The sequence below is a fragment of the Geotrypetes seraphini genome, chromosome 2, assembly GCF_902459505.1.
Source record: "Geotrypetes seraphini chromosome 2, aGeoSer1.1, whole genome shotgun sequence".
Classification (NCBI taxonomy): Eukaryota; Metazoa; Chordata; class Amphibia; order Gymnophiona; family Dermophiidae; genus Geotrypetes; species Geotrypetes seraphini.
The window spans coordinates 103808587-103824744 of record NC_047085.1 but is presented as its reverse complement, the minus strand read 5'-3'; positions in this window follow the sequence as shown (position 1 = coordinate 103824744).

The window sequence follows — 16158 nt, the reverse complement described above, 5'->3', positions numbered from 1 at the left end:
TCTTCCATTCGTGGCGACGGCTTATGCAGTGTTAGTTACAGTTTTTTTGTTGCTGGCTTTTCAAAGGTTGGCAACTTTTTTTGTAACACCGTCTTTAATATATCTCTTTAAAATAATTTATTTTATTCTGTGCACTTTTTTTTTTTGTCAAAAACAGTTCTTCGGCATGAGCATAGACGGTGCCAGGTCTTTGCAACTTTGACGTCTAAAGCATCAACATCAACATCGGAACGCAGGACTTTCCGCATTGGGGAAGTCAGCTAAGAGATCCTCTGCTTCCCAACAAGTGTCACAGGTCTCTACAGCATCGAGTCACTCGATGCAGACCAAACAATGACACCAACACACCCTCTCTAACCTTTGCAGGTTGTGTCTCATTCACGGTATGCATCATCATCATCGAGGTCACCCTACCAACTTGAGGCACCGATGGTACCGGGCTGTTGAGCCTATAGTACTGGTGCATACTTAGGTCTCTACAGCAATCAATCAATCAGTGCAGACCAACAATGACGCCATCACTCTCTGCCTATCACAGATTTGCCTCATTCACGGTATGCATCATTGAGGTCACCCATACCAACCTGCTGCACCAATGGTACTGGGGCATACTTTAGGTCTCTACAGCAGTGAGTCAGTCGATGCAGACCACACATTGATGGCATCGCTCCCCAGCTTCACAGGTTGTCTCTCCTTCATGGTGTGCATCGAGGTCGACCATTCCAGGACAACTGCTGCACTGATGGTACTGGCTGTCAAGCCTGTAGTACTTGCTGCATACTTCATCTTCTTGGTAAACATCGCAGGTCTCTACAGCATCAAGTCAGTCGATGCAGATCGCTTATCGATGAAGCCGCTCAATTTCGCAGGTTCTCTCTCCCCCATGGGTGTGCATCAAGATCAACCATTCTGTGACATCCTGCTGCACCAAGTGTAACCGGCTGTGGAGCCTTTAGTACTGGTGAATACTTCAAGGTGTCAAAGGTCTTACCAGCATTGAGTCTTCATGCAAACCATACATTGGATGCCATTGCATTCCAGCTTCACAGGTTGACTTTACTCTTCAATATGCATCCTTATTGAAGTCATTCACTCAGAGTCAACCTGCTGCACTGAGGGGACCGCCTGATTCAGCCATTAGTAATCGGTGCATAATTTAAGGTACTGTAGGTTTATCAAAAGCATCCAGTTATTTGATGCAGACCACTCAACGACACCACTCTTTCTTCAGCTTTCTATGTGCATTGAGACAACCTTCTCCACCGATGGTACATATTTCAGGATACATGAGTCCTAAAACAGGAAGTTTGGTACACGATGCTGAGGCTAGCATTGCATTCCCTTGGTACTGACTTGCTGTGTTTTTCACAATGAGGCTTCTAAGTACCCTTTGATGGCTATCCATTAGAGCTCTTTACTATTCTTGGATCTACTAATCAATCTTCGTCATCGTCTTCATCGTATCGATACCGAGATCTTCCTATTTTTACTCATAGACTGGGTCCACATTCATTCTTGCAAGGAAGAACCTATGTTTTAGTGGCTAAAGGCACTGCTTCTCTCTTCCAAATGTCATGGGTTCAAATTTACACAATACCTAGTATCTTAACAACTTTGTCGTCATTATCAAAAATTTATGCTAGCAAACAGGATTTTGTTTTTACATTTTTTTTCCTTTTTCTCTAAAGCAACTCAAAATGAAATTATCTGCCTCTAACCAGTATATTTCTCTGGAGCACCTTCTATATAGTATTGCATTCATAGACTGGAATTTGCATATTAAGATCAACCTCTGCTGCTCATCTGTACCATCTGCTATGTTGCGAGCTCTGAGACGTCTAGTTGCGGGGAGTCTCTCTCGAGGTTACATTTTCAACATGGAAGGAGTCAAGCAAGACTGGGCTCTAGCTGCAAAACCAGGATATCTAGCGGCAGCACAGAAAATTTACATAACAGCTTCTTCTAATATGTCAGGTCCTTTTTCATTTGCCTCTGACGAGCATAGTAGCGTTCTCTGCCTCTTCCTCAACCTATCTGTTAGCATCAGAGGTTCTACATGTTTGGTCTTCGTTCATCTGACCGTTAGGACCTACAACTGCATTGGCGGATGAACCACAAACAATTTTAATACACAGTTCTGCCCTTCAGCCTGACCTCCTCCAGCAGGTTTCATCAGAGTGGCATTCTGATGGCAGTAACTTTAGGGCCAAACCATTTTTTTTTCCCTATCTCGATGATTGGCTACTATTGGGTGTCTTTCCTCAGGGATGCTCTCAGACATTCAAGTTTGCAGTTAGCTTTTTGATATCTCAGTTTTAATCCTCTCAACCACTGCAATTCATAATAGCCTTGCTCAATATTATACTCTGGGCCTTCCTACTTCAGCAACGACAGGACCACCTGTTTTCAACTTTCTAGTCAACTCTTTCATCTTCTATTTCAGCTAGATAACTGATGGGATTCTTGGATCACATGGCGTCTTCAGTCCATATTACTTTTTTCACGAGACTTCATTTTTGAACTGCCCAGTATTCTCTGGCATCTACATGGTCTCCAGTTTTCAATCCATTTTCACAGCCACTTTCTTTGCTGTGTTACTCTTTTTCAGTGGGGGTTGACTTTGTCCAAACTTTTTCAAACGGCTGCTGCTTCAGATGCTTCCAGATCAGCCAATTCTGACCACATATTCCTCCAAGTATTCTTGTGAACTTAACCTGGACGGTATTAACATACAAGCCTGTTCTGCCAAGAACAGACAATTATATACATATGTTGAGACTTAAGCGAGTTGGAGTACTCTCAAGTCGTTTCATCCTGGCATATTTAATCAACTCCTCTTACTATGCATGAGCAATCAACTTACGTTCTACTGCATAATCAAGCATGACAATATCAGTTTTTCTATTTTTATGTCAAAAGGCCGAGGATTTGGAACTACTCAATTGCTTGAAACATATTTCTAAACCTTGTCTTTGTTCCAAAAAGCAACAAATACTCTTGCCGGCAACCTCAGCTGATTTCTTCAGCAACACGAGTGGACACTCACCTTCTTGGTTTTGTGCCCTATTTTCTCTCTTTTTGAGACTCCTCAGATAGTCCTATCCTGTTTCAGACACTGTGTTAAGGATCCAATATCCTTCTAGATCTTGCCATCTCTTCTCATGCAGAGACAAAGTTTTTTTTACATCCCATTCTACAATTGTCTCATCTGACACTTCTATGTTTATTTTGCTGTTCCAGTTCTGACTATTCATCTTCTAGTTGACAGTTTATGAAAGCACTTGTCAACATCAGACCATTTCTCAAACCTTCTCTACTGGTTTGGAATCTTACTGTGGTTCTCTCCAGTCTGCTATAGACTTCATTTCAACCAATGGCCTATGCTCTTCTTAACTTCCTCACATAGGAAGTACAATTTTCTTTTTATCTCCACCACTTCTAACTTACCTCTGTGTGAGTTTCACACTAGAGAATGACACGGGGAAAAAATCTGTCCCCGTCACCGGCCCACCATCCTCTGCACCGCCCCGTCACCCGCCGTTCCCTTCACCGCCCCGTCACCGCCATCCCTTTCACCGCCCCGTCACCGCCACTGCCATCCCATTCACCGCCCCGTCACCGTCCCCGCTGCATCCATATAAGCCTTAGTACTGTAATATTTTAGCTTATTCCTTTCTTATAAATCAAAGTTCCTGCTGCTGAACTAGAGAAAGAGATGTTCAGCTGGCAGGGCTTTGTTTATAAATTTTTATCAACACAACTAATATACTATTTTATCCTAAAGCAAAAAATAAATAAATAAATATAATTTTTTTTCTACCTTTGTTGTCTGGTTTCTGCTTTCCACATCTTCTCATTGAATTCCTTCCATCCACTGTGTGTCTTCTCTCTGCGTCTTCCATTTGCTGTTACTGTGCCTCTCCCTTAACCCCCCCCCCCCAATTGGTCTAGCACCCATCTTCTTCTCTCCGCTCCCGCATAGTCTGGCATCTGTCTTCTTCCCACTCTGTCTTCCACATTTCCCTTGGGGGTCTGTTCCTCTCCACCCTCCTTCAATGTCTGTTCTATTCCTTTCCACCACCACCCTTCCCTCCCTCCTTTACCATCTGTTCCTTTCTACTACCCTTCAGCTCCTCTCGCGTGGCCTATCTACCTTCCTTCCTCTTATTTTCATGGCACGTTACAATGTAATTTGTGTAAGCCACTGGAGCCTGCAAGCTCGGTCCCTGTCCCATCCCCACAAACCATCTCGCTTCTGTGCTCCTATTTTCTCCATTTCTAATATCTCCCCTATGTATCTGTCATTGCCCCCCCTGTGTCCATATACCATCCCCATGGCATGTCCCCTTTATGTCTCTGTCCCTATGCCCCATGCACATAATTTCCCCTCTTTCTGTTACCTTCCTGTGTCCAGATTTCCCCTATCTTCCTCTTCCATACCAGTGTGTCTCTTCTTTTCAACCCCATCTAGCTTTTTTCCCTCTTTCTTCCCCCCCCCCCCCTGCTTCTAGCATCTGACTCACCTGCCAGTCCTCCCTTTCTTTCCTGCTGTGGGTTTTTCTTTCCGACTTCATCCCCTTGGCCCAGAATCCTTTTCCCTTTCACTCCCTCCTTCCAATTTGAGCCGGGAACACTAGCGATCGCACGGTCCCCGCAGCCACTACCTGCCTGCCCAATCGATCCTAGTGTTTAGCCAGCTCTCTCCCTTCTCCTCACCTTAGTTTATAGGTTTTCTTTTTCGGCGACCTGCACGCTTTCCCAAAGAGCCGCGCACGCGCGGCTGCTCAGTGTTCAATCTTCTGCTCTGCTGCAACTTCCTGTTTCCGGTTGCGTCAAAGCAGAATATCGAAACTGAGCAGCAGCGGTGTGCGCGGCTCTCTGATAGCGTGCGGGTCGCCGAAAAAGAAAATCTACAAACTAAGGTGAGGAGAAGGGAGAGAGCTGGCTAAACACTAGAATCGATTGGGCAGGCAGGTGTGAGCTGCGGGGACCGCGCGATCCTTCATGCCTCACTGCAGGGACAAGACCATTCACCGCCCCGCGGGCGGTGAATGGCCTTGTCCCCGTCGCCGCAGCGACTGCTAGTTTTCTTCCCCGTTTTCGGCGGGTGACCCACGGCTAAAATGCGGTGGCCGCGGGTAAACCGCCACCGTGTCATTCTCTATTTCACACCCTTGTGTCAGACACACCTTTTTCGGTTTTTTACCTTGATAAGGTGTTTCTCTGCACTTTTTCAAAGGTAGTCTTGGATTTTCATTTCCATCAATTCATTGTGTCACCAGTTTTCTTTCTGAAACCTATTTCTCATTCTGCCAAGACAGTTCTTCATACCTTAAACAAGCCTTAGCTTATTACTTTCAAAGGTCTGTCTTATAAAGCATCGCTTCAACTGCTCACCTCTTTTTATACTAACAAATTGAGCTGGTCTGCCACCAAAATAATTATTTCCACATGGCTTGAGGCCTGTATTTTTTTTTGCTATGCTCAGGATGGGCTGCAATTTGGCGATCTTATACCAACTCATGGGATCATGGCTATGCAGCTTACGTTGCTGTTATCCCAGGACAAGCAGGCAGCATATTCTTAACGCATGGGTGACGTCACCGACGGAGCCCCGGTACGGACACTTTTAACTAGAAAGTTCTAGTTGGCCGCACCGCACATGCGCGGGTGCCTTCCCGCTCGACGGAGGGAGAGAGTGGTCCCCAGTTTCTTCGTTTCCGCGGAGCGAAGAAGACACATGTATTTTTCAACGGCCGTTGAAATATCGGATTTTGCCTTCCCGCTTGCGTTTTTGTCTTCCTTTTTCTTCTTTTACCTTCGGGTTTCTTTTTCGTTTTAAATTTAAAAAAAAAAACCTTTGTTTTCTCTTTATTTTTCGAACCGGCCCCAGCGGGGCCTGTTGTCACCATACAGGCCTCCGGTTTTGATTTTGCGGAGGCCGTGTTTCCCTTCATGCCCCCTCAGCCGGGCTTTAAGAAGTGCCAGCGGTGTGCACGCCCGATATCTCTCACTGACCCGCACAATTGGTGCCTACAGTGCCTGGGTCCAGAGCATCGGGCTGACACCTGCACCCGCTGTGCTACTCTTAAAAATCGTACATTAAAAAATAGACAGATCCAACAAAATATTCTTTTCGGCACCGGATCTGCCATGGAATCAGCTGCGCCGTCAACGGCATCGCAAAAGTCGGCACCGACTACTTCGACACCGCCTGATCCTTCCTCGGGGTCGCTGGCACCAGGTAAGCCGGCTAAGAAGCCTTCCACTTCCCTTGAGCGCCCTCCTGCCACACCGGCGACGCCGGTCCTCCCGGCATCACGCCGACCCCGCAAACGCTCCGCCCCGATTTCGGTGAGTGCCTCGTCATCGGCCTCCTCATCGCCGGGGCATGGAGCGGCACCTATGGAACCGAAAAAGAAAAAAGCGGTACCGGTGCCCCCTCTGGACGACCGCATTGCGGCCATACTCCAAACCCAACTGCAGGAGCAACTACAACAACAACTCCAGCACTTGTTGCCCACACTGTTGGCCCCACTCCTTTCGGTGCCGGACCGGCCCGAGCCTCGCACCACACCACCGGTGTCGACACCATCGGTACCGTTGAACACCTCCATGCCGGTACTCGCGGCTGAACCACTTCATCCTCCGGTGCATCCACGCTCTGATGCCGACCCTCCCCGACATCGAGACCGACACCAGTCCCCCCGAGACCAGGACCGGCACCGATCTTCCTCCCCCGGTACTGTCTCGATGCGCTCTGGCAAATCCCTCTCTAAGACTCGCCATACTGAGCCATCCGCACCACCGTCCTGTCCCGCGCATACCGACGTCAGGGACCCGGACTTATGGGAAGAATCCCCACCCGGTACCGATGATGAGGCTTCATCAACGGACGAGGAACCATCGATGGTCGATACCAGTTCCAAACCTGAACAGTCCTCATTCACAAAATTTCTACGAGAAATGTCGGCAGCTCTGTCTATCCCTTTGGAGTCCGACTCTAAGAAGTCCCAGGCTTTCCTTGACGCCCTGGACTTCGAACAACCCCCCAAAGAATTTTTAAAGTTACCCGTCCACGACATCTTACGGGAAACTTTTTACAAAAATTGGAAAAAACCCTCTCACGGTACCGGGTGCACCTCGAAAACTGGATAGTTTATATAGGGTCATTCCTATCCCGGGGTTCGACAAACCTCAACTACCCCATGAATCCCTTCTAGTGGAGTCCACTTTAAAGAAAACCCAGGGCTCCAGTGTTTATGCCTCTACTCCTCCTGGCAGAGAGGGCAGAACGTTGGATAAATTTGGCAAGCGCCTTTATCAGAATTCCATGCTTGCCAACAGAGCTAATAATTACACCTTCCACTTCTCCTTCTATATGAAGCATTTGGTGCAACAACTCTCCTCCTTCCAAAAGTACATCCCTGAATGCAAGGTCCCGGTTTTTCAACAACAACTTTCCAGTTTGCTCCAACTCAGGAAATTTATGGTGCGCTCCATTTATGATTCTTTTGAGCTGACCTCTCGAGCATCTGCCATGGCTGTTGCCATGAGGCGCTTGGCCTGGCTGAGAGTTTCTGACCTCGATATTAATCACCAAGACCGCCTAGCCAACGCACCTTGTCTTGGTGATGAACTCTTTGGGGAGTCCCTGGACTCAACTACCCAGAAACTCTCGGCACACGAGACCAGGTGGGATACCCTGATCAAACCTAAGAAGAAAACTCCTCCTGCTCGCCCCTACAAACAGCAGTCTTCCTATCAACGCAGGTTCTCGGCCAGACCTCTCAACCCGCCTCAACAACAACAGTCTCGCCGGCCTCGTCAGCAGCACCAGACTCAGGCACGTTCACAGTCTCACCCACTGACCAAGCCTCTCCCGCAGTCAAAACCATCTCAGCCCTTTTGACTCTTTTCTCCAGGGCATAGCCAGTCTCCCACCATCCTTGCCTCTTCCTCAGCCGATAGGAGGACGTCTTCAACTCTTCCTCAACCGTTGGGAGGCCATCACATCAGACCTGTGGGTCCTCAACATCATTCGCCACGGCTACTCTCTCAATTTCCAGACTCTTCCACCGGACAATCCTCCCATAGAGTCTGTTTCTCACTCCTCTCAATCCCCCCTCCTCCTGAGGGAGGTCCAATCCCTCCTTCTTAATGCCATCGAAGAGGTACCCCCAGACCAAAGGGGTTGGGAATTCTACTCCCGCTACTTCCTGGTTCCCAAGAAGACAGGAGACCTCCGTCCCATCCTCGATCTCCGGAACCTCAACAAGTGTCTGGTCAAGGAAAAGTTCAGAATGCTGTCCCTTGCCACGCTTTACCCGCTTCTCTCTCAACACGACTGGCTATGTTCCCTAGACCTCAAAGAGGCCTACACTCACATTCCAATCCATCTGACTTCACGTCGCTACCTCCGATTTCAGGTACAGCACCGCCACTATCAGTACAAAGTGCTACCCTTTGGCCTCGCATCATCACCCAGGGTGTTCACCAAGTGCCTTATTGTGGTGGCGGCCTTCCTCAGGTCTCACAACCTCCAGGTGTTCCCGTACTTGGACGATTGGTTGGTGAAAGCTCCTACGTCTCCGCTTGTGCTGCAAGCCACACAACACACCATCTCTTTCCTCCATCTCCTGGGGTTCGAGATCAACTACCCCAAGTCGCATCTGCTTCCCACACAGCGACTTCAATTCATTGGAGCAGTTCTGGACACCACTCTGATGAGGGCTTTTCTTCCCGCCGACCGACAATGGACCCTGCTCCATCTCTGTCGTCAGGTGCTCCTTCATCACTCCATCCCAGCTCGGCAGATGATGGTCCTCCTAGGCCACATGGCCTCGACGGTCCATGTACTTCCTCTGGCACGACTCCACCTCAGGACACCTCAGTGGACTCTAGCCAACCAATGGTCACAGACCTCGGATCCTCTTTCTCATCCCATCTCTGTGACATCGTCTCTTCAGCAATCTCTTCAATGGTGGTTGAACTCCTCAAATCTTTCCAGGGGTCTACTCTTTCATCTGCCCCCTCACTCCATGACCATCACCACGGATGCCTCCCCCTATGCATGGGGAGCTCACCTGGGAGATTTTCGCACTCAGGGTCTCTGGAGCGTCTACATCACATCAATTTCCTGGAACTCAGAGCCATGTTCTATGCTCTCAAAGCCTTCCAGCACCTTCTCTACCCTCAGGTCCTTCTTCTGTGCACAGACAACCAGGTCACCATTTACTACATAAACAAGCAAGGCGGCACCGGATCTCCCCTCCTCTGTCAGGAGGCCATCCGCATCTGGTCCTGGGCCACGGCCCACAGTCTCTTCCTCAAGGCTGTATATATCCAGGGCGAACAGAACTCCCTGCCCGACAATCTCAGCCGCATCCTTCAACCTCACGAGTGGACTCTGGATCCTCCCACACTCCGCTCCATCTTTGCGCGCTGGGGCACTCCGCAAGTGGACCTCTTTGCAGCTCCTCACAACCATCAGCTGCCCCAGTTCTGTTCCAGACTCTTCTCTCCTCACCGTCTAGCCTCGGATGCATTCCTGCTCGACTGGACGGATCGGTTCCTCTATGCCTTTCCTCCACTACCTCTGATGTTGCGGACATTGTTCAAACTCCGCAGGGACAGAGCCACCATGATTCTCATCGCTCCTCGGTGGCCTCGCCAACACTGGTTCTCCCTCTTGCTCCAGCTCAGCTCCAGGGAGCCCATTCCTCTTCCTGTGTTTCCTATTCTACTTACACAGCAGCATCAGTCTCTTCTGCATCCCAATCTGTCCTCGCTCCACCTGACAGCTTGGTTTCTCTCGGGCTGACCTCTCCAGAGAACCTGTCTCAGCCTGTCGGTCGTATTTTGGATGCTTCCAGGAAACCGGCCACCCTCCAATGTTACCATCAGAAATGGACCCGGTTCTCCTCTTGGTGTCTACTTCATCATCACGATCCCGCCTCATTGGCGGTAGAAACTATACTGGACTATTTGCTTTCTCTCTCCGACGCTGGCCTCAAATCTACCTCAATCAGAGTCCACCTCAGTGCCATCACTGCGTTTCATGAGCCTATCCTCGGAAAACCTCTCACGGCTCATCCCCTGGTTTCCCGGTTCATGAGAGGCCTCTTCAATGTCAAACCACCGCTGAAGCCTCCTCCAGTCGTCTGGGACCTGAACGTGGTTCTCTCAGCCCTCATGAAACCTCCATTTGAGCCTCTTGCCACAACTTCACTCAAATTTCTGACATGGAAGGTGCTTTTCCTCATTGCCATCACCTCTGCCAGGAGGGTTAGTGAGCTACATGCACTGGTCGCTGACCCACCTTTCACGGTTTTTCACCATAACAAGGTAGTTCTCCGTACCCATCCTAAATTTCTTCCCAAGGTGGTCTCGGACTTCCACCTCAACCAATCCATTGTGTTACCTGTCTTTTTCCCTAAGCCCCATTCTCATCCTGTGGAACAGGCATTACACACGCTGGACTGTAAGCGTGCCCTTGCATACTACCTTGACCGTACCAGGGCTCACCGCTCGTCCCCTCAGCTCTTTTTGTCCTTCGACCCTAACCGTCTAGGTCGCCCTGTCTCTAAACGGACGCTTTCTAACTGGCTTGCTGCCTGCATTGCGTTCTGTTATGCTCGGGCTGGTCTCTCACTGGAAGGTGCTGTCACGGCCCACAGGGTCAGAGCTATGGCTGCTTCTGTGGCTTTCCTCCGCTCCACGCCCATCGAGGAGATCTGCAAAGCTGCCACTTGGTCCTCAGTTCACACATTCACTTCTCACTACTGTCTGGATGCCTTCTCCAGATGGGATGGGCACTTCGGCCAATCTGTGTTACAAAATTTGTTTTCCTAATGGCCAACCATCCCTCCTCCCTCTCTGTTAGCTTGGAGGTCACCCATGCGTTAAGAATATGCTGCCTGCTTGTCCTGGGATAAAGCACAGTTACTTACCGTAACAGGTGTTATCCAGGGACAGCAGGCAGATATTCTTACGACCCACCCTCCTCCCCGGGTTGGCTTCTTAGCTGGCTTATCTTAACTGGGGACCACGCTCTCCTCCGTCGAGCGGGAAGGCACCCGCGCATGCGCGGTGCGGCCAACTAGAACTTTCTAGTTAAAAGTGTCCGTACCAGGGCTCCGTCGGTGACGTCACCCATGCGTTAAGAATATCTGCCTGCTGTCCCTGGATAACACCTGTTACGGTAAGTAACTGTGCTATATCTGCAAAGCAGCTACTTGGTCCTTAGTTTACAAGTTCATTTCTCTATTCTCTGGAATTCTTTCCAGATGCTTTGGTTACTTGGACCAAATCAGTATTTTAATTTTTATACTCTTTTCTGGCCAACTCTTCCTGCGTCCCATTACAGTTATCTAGGAAGTCCCATATGTGAGAATATGCTGCCTGCTTGTCCTAGGATAAAGCACAGTTACTTACCATAACAGGTATTATCTGGGACAGCAGGCAGTTATTCTCACATCCCACTCACCTTGCCTGGTTGGCTTCTTTGTAGAGAATGATATGGTGGATGTTACCTGTGGCTAACCACGAGTAGCTGTGGCTCACCCACCGTCCTGTGGACAAGTGAATGGCCTTGTCCCTACAGTTAAGGGAGGGAACGTGCGTGGTCACAGATCGCGTGTGGCCCTCCTTCTTACCTACCCACCTGAATCTATCTATCTATCTCCCTCTCTCCCCCTTACCTTCACGGTGTGTTTTAAGGTTTCAGACTTGTTGAAAGCCACTGGAGTGTTTGTGCAGTTGCGTGCGTGTGTGGGCAGAAGCTTCTTCTCTGATGCAACTTCCGAGAAGGTAAGGGGGAGGAAGATGCATGGACCGTGTGAGGGGTGCTGAAGGGCGAGGGAAGAGTGGATGCTACGGGGCCAGGGCAGTGAAGGGGATGGGGCACTGACGAGGACAGATTTTTTTCCTCTTGTCATTCTCTACTTCTTAGCTTGCTTATGGAACTGAGGGGCTCAAGCTGACGTTAGGCGGGAAAGCACTTGCACAGATGTGGTGCGGGCAGTTGCAAAGTTTTTCAACTTTAAGTGACAGATCACTTGTCAAACTGTCCGTGCTGGGCTCCATGGATGCCATCACCCATATGTGAGAATATCTGCCTGCTGTCCCTGGATAATACCTGTTACGGTAAGTAACTGCTTTCGCACCATATGCTGCTTGTCAATAGGACGGCTGCTGTATGTACTCGGCTTCTTTATTCAGCTCCGGGTATAATAATGTGTTTACTTGCAGGTTACAGGGCTTACTCAGGAGAATGTTTAGTAAGATTCTGTATTGTATATAACTGATTTCTATATAGAAGTAAATATTCTTGCAGTTAGTGTTTAAAAAAAAAAGCAGTGTAAGAAGAAAGTGAAATAATTATCAACTTGTTAGAATTTGTTAAAAGAAGTGAAATAATGATCATCTTGTTAGAATTTGTTCAAATAAGAAATTATCCTTCCACAATATGTGTGCTGAAACACTAATTACTACTTTTTTTTGTTATTTATGTTGGCAATGCAGGTATTGTCATGTGTGAGCAATATTAATGTATAACTTATTTTCATGATCTAGAATATTTGATGATTTGAAATAAATTATATTTTATTACTAATATGTCTCTGAATACTTTATAAGCACAGGCTTTACAAAGCACACTACAATAACTTCTTAAACAGTATTTTAATCCTGAATATACACATGTAGAGAGAATTCTATGGATTGCAGAACCAGTATACAGTGGGAAAGTGTGTTCCTCTGGGGGCAAAAACAGCACAATCACAAGTTGCTTCAGGGGAGGAAGGAGCTTTGGCATAGACTGACACAATAGCAGCTTACCCAACAGTGTCTTATTTTTAAATGCTTTAATGCAGTGGTCTCAAACTCAAACCCTTTCCGGGGCCACATTCTGAATTTGTAGGTACTTGGAGGGCCGCAGAAAAAATAGTTAATGTCTTATTAAAGAAATGACAATTTTGCATGAGGTTAAACTCTTTATAGCTTATAAAACTTTCCTTTAACAGTTAAAAGTAAAGATATATAAACTATCAAGAGTTTTACCTCATGCAAAATTGTCATTTCTTTAATAAGACATTAACTATTTTTTCTGCGGCCCTCCACGTGCTCTATTTTTTCTGCAGCCCTCACATTTAAAGTTTAATATCTTTTCTTTCTCAAAACTGGCACATTTCAATCACTAAATTGAAATAAAATCATTTTTCTACCTTTGTTTGGTAATTTCATCAGTCTCTAACTATGCATCCAATATTTCTTCTCTTCTTTCAGCCTCCTGTATGCTTCCTCTCCTCCAAACCTCATTCCCTCCAACTTTTTCTTTCTTTCTCTATGTCTGTCTTTCTTTGTTGCCGTGTCCCATTTTTTTCTTTGTTTCTGGCTCCTTGTCCCCCCTTCTTTCTTTCTTTCTTCCTTCCTTCCTGCCCTCCCCCACGCCGCTGCCACCATCGGGAACAGGCCGAGATCTCCCTCTTTCTCTTCTCCGTAGGGCCGACCAACTCTCACCGCCCGACGTCAATTCTAACGTCGGAAAGGACGTTCCGGGCAACCAGGCAGCGACTGGCTAGCTAGAACGTCCTCTTGACATCAGAATTGACGTTGGGCGGCGAGAGTTGGTCGGCCCCGAAGAGAAGCAGGGAGATCAAATAACACGGTGCCGGCCTGAGAAGGGAAGCAGATTGGGCACCACTGCTCTAGACGAGCCGCACTCTAGGGAGAACAGTGGACAGCCCCCCCTTGGTACGCCACTGGAGCAGCAGCGTGTCTGGCCGACTGTTCCATGGATAGCGCAAGCAGCCGCCAACCCGTGGCTTTGAACGGAACGAGCCGGCCAGACACGCTGCTGCTCCAAAAGGAAGATAATGATCCAGTCCAGACTGCGGGCCACAAATAAAATCTGGAGAGCCACATGCGGCCCGCGTGTTTGAGACCGCTGCTTTAATGCAACCACTAGTCCTGCCCTATGGATGCACACAAATATGCTGGCAGAAAAGAACAATGGGCAATGAAAATACAGTAACATTTTCTTGCTGTGATAATTAGTAGTAGTAGTAGTAGTAGTGGTGGTGTGCCATAAGGACCAAGCATACCTGAGTGTTAAAAATGGTTGAGAAGCACTACTTACAAGATGTACTAAGCCAAATTGACAAGTTAAAGAGTGATAAATCACCTGGACTAGATGTTATACATACCAGGTTACTGAAAGAACTCAAACATGAAACTGCTTAAACTTAAAAACTTATTACAGCTTGCAGATCCTTTGCTACCAGACAGATTTAGTAGGGCATCAGGCCGCCCAGTGATACAAATTGATTTCTGAATTTTTAAATAAGAAGCCAAAAAATAGTCTTAGAGGTATTTGGAGCATCGAGATAAAACAGTATATTTCTGTGTCTCGTTGGCCACGAATTTGGACTTGGAGGTTGAAATGTACAGTGTCAGCATCTATGAGACAAACATGGTTATTTTGATTACATAAGATTTTTTGGACCACAGTTCGATTACAAAAAATAGATAATTCTAAATCTAAGAGATGCTGGCATTGTCATGTTAATATAGGGACTTTGGATAATCTGTTATATTTTTGTCCATTGATACTTAGTTTCTGGAAGTCAATTTGGGGACATATAAATCTAATTCTTGAGTCATTTATTCCCTTAACCTATGAAGCTGTAATTTGTGGTACGTTAAGCCTACTTTAGATAAGTATAAAAGTCGCCTTTTCCTGATCATGACGGGAATAGATGTTCAACTGATCACACATAATTGGAAGAACCATGACAGGATTAATTACACTTTTTGGTGGGTAAATGTGTGTACCACATGTATGAAAGAATGATGGCGGAACTTTTGGGGACTACTCAGTCCTTTAATGATGTATGGAATCCATTGACTACTTTTGTTGCATTACGGTAAGAGTCATGTTTCTTCCTTTTTCATTAGATTTCTTTACACATCTAGGGAGGGAAATATACTTTGAGGAGTTAAATTATTTAATTATAATAATGAAATCACATCATATGCTTTATTGTATTAATAATTAAGATGAGGATAGGAGTAAATGACTGTTTAATGTAATAATTGTAGTTATTGATGCATTCTATGCAGTATTTTATGATTTACCAATTATATTGCACTATCAAAGTTTGAAAATCAATAAAGATTTAAACAAACAAACATGAAATTGCTTATCCACTGTTGTTGATCTGTAACCTACTGCTAAAATTGTCCATAGTTCCTGAAGATTGGAGGGTGACCAATGTTATGCCTTTTTTTTTTTTTTTTTTTTTAAAGGGTTCCAGGATACACCCAGGAAATTAGATGGGTAAGCCTGACTTCAGAGCTAGGCAAAGTAGTGGAAACAATTAAAATCATGGAACATGTAGACAAACACGATTTAATGGGACAAAGTAAGCATGGGTTCAGCTGAGGTCTTGCCTCACCAATTTGCTTGACTAATTTGAAGATGTGAACAAACACATCGATAAAGGTGAGCCTGTTGAGTAGTGTATCTTCAGAAAGCTTTTGACAAATTTCCTCAAGGGACTCCTGAGAAAACTATGGAGGCAATGTTTAGTTATGGATTAGGAACTGGTTACTGGACAGAAAACAGGGTAGGATTAAATGGCCATTTTTCTCAATAGTGGAGTACTGGGGGCTGGTACAATATAACTTATTTATAAGTGATCTGGAAATTGGAACAAGTGAGGTGATTAAATCTGCAGATGACACTAAACTGTTCAAAGTTGTCAAAACACATGAGGACTATGAAAAATTGCAGGAAGACTGCATCCAAATGGCTGATAAAATTTAATGTGGACAAATAAAAAATGATACACATCAGGAAGAATTTACTTTTTTTCTGTCCCTTTGTCAATACCTTTGGAAGTTAATTTTGTCCCAAATTAATTCAATGTTAGAAAATCATGTTGCCCTATTCTATGATACTATTTTATTTGGAACGTCTATGAGATTCAAGAGTCAAATTTCAGCAAATAACAATAAACTTTTGTTAATACTGACAGGGGTTGCTATTTAAAATATTACTGGAAATTGGAAGGACTATACTAAACTTAATTATACCTTTTGGTGGAATTCAGTTTGTCATATTTATAAAATGGAGAGAGTGCTTGCTATACAGCA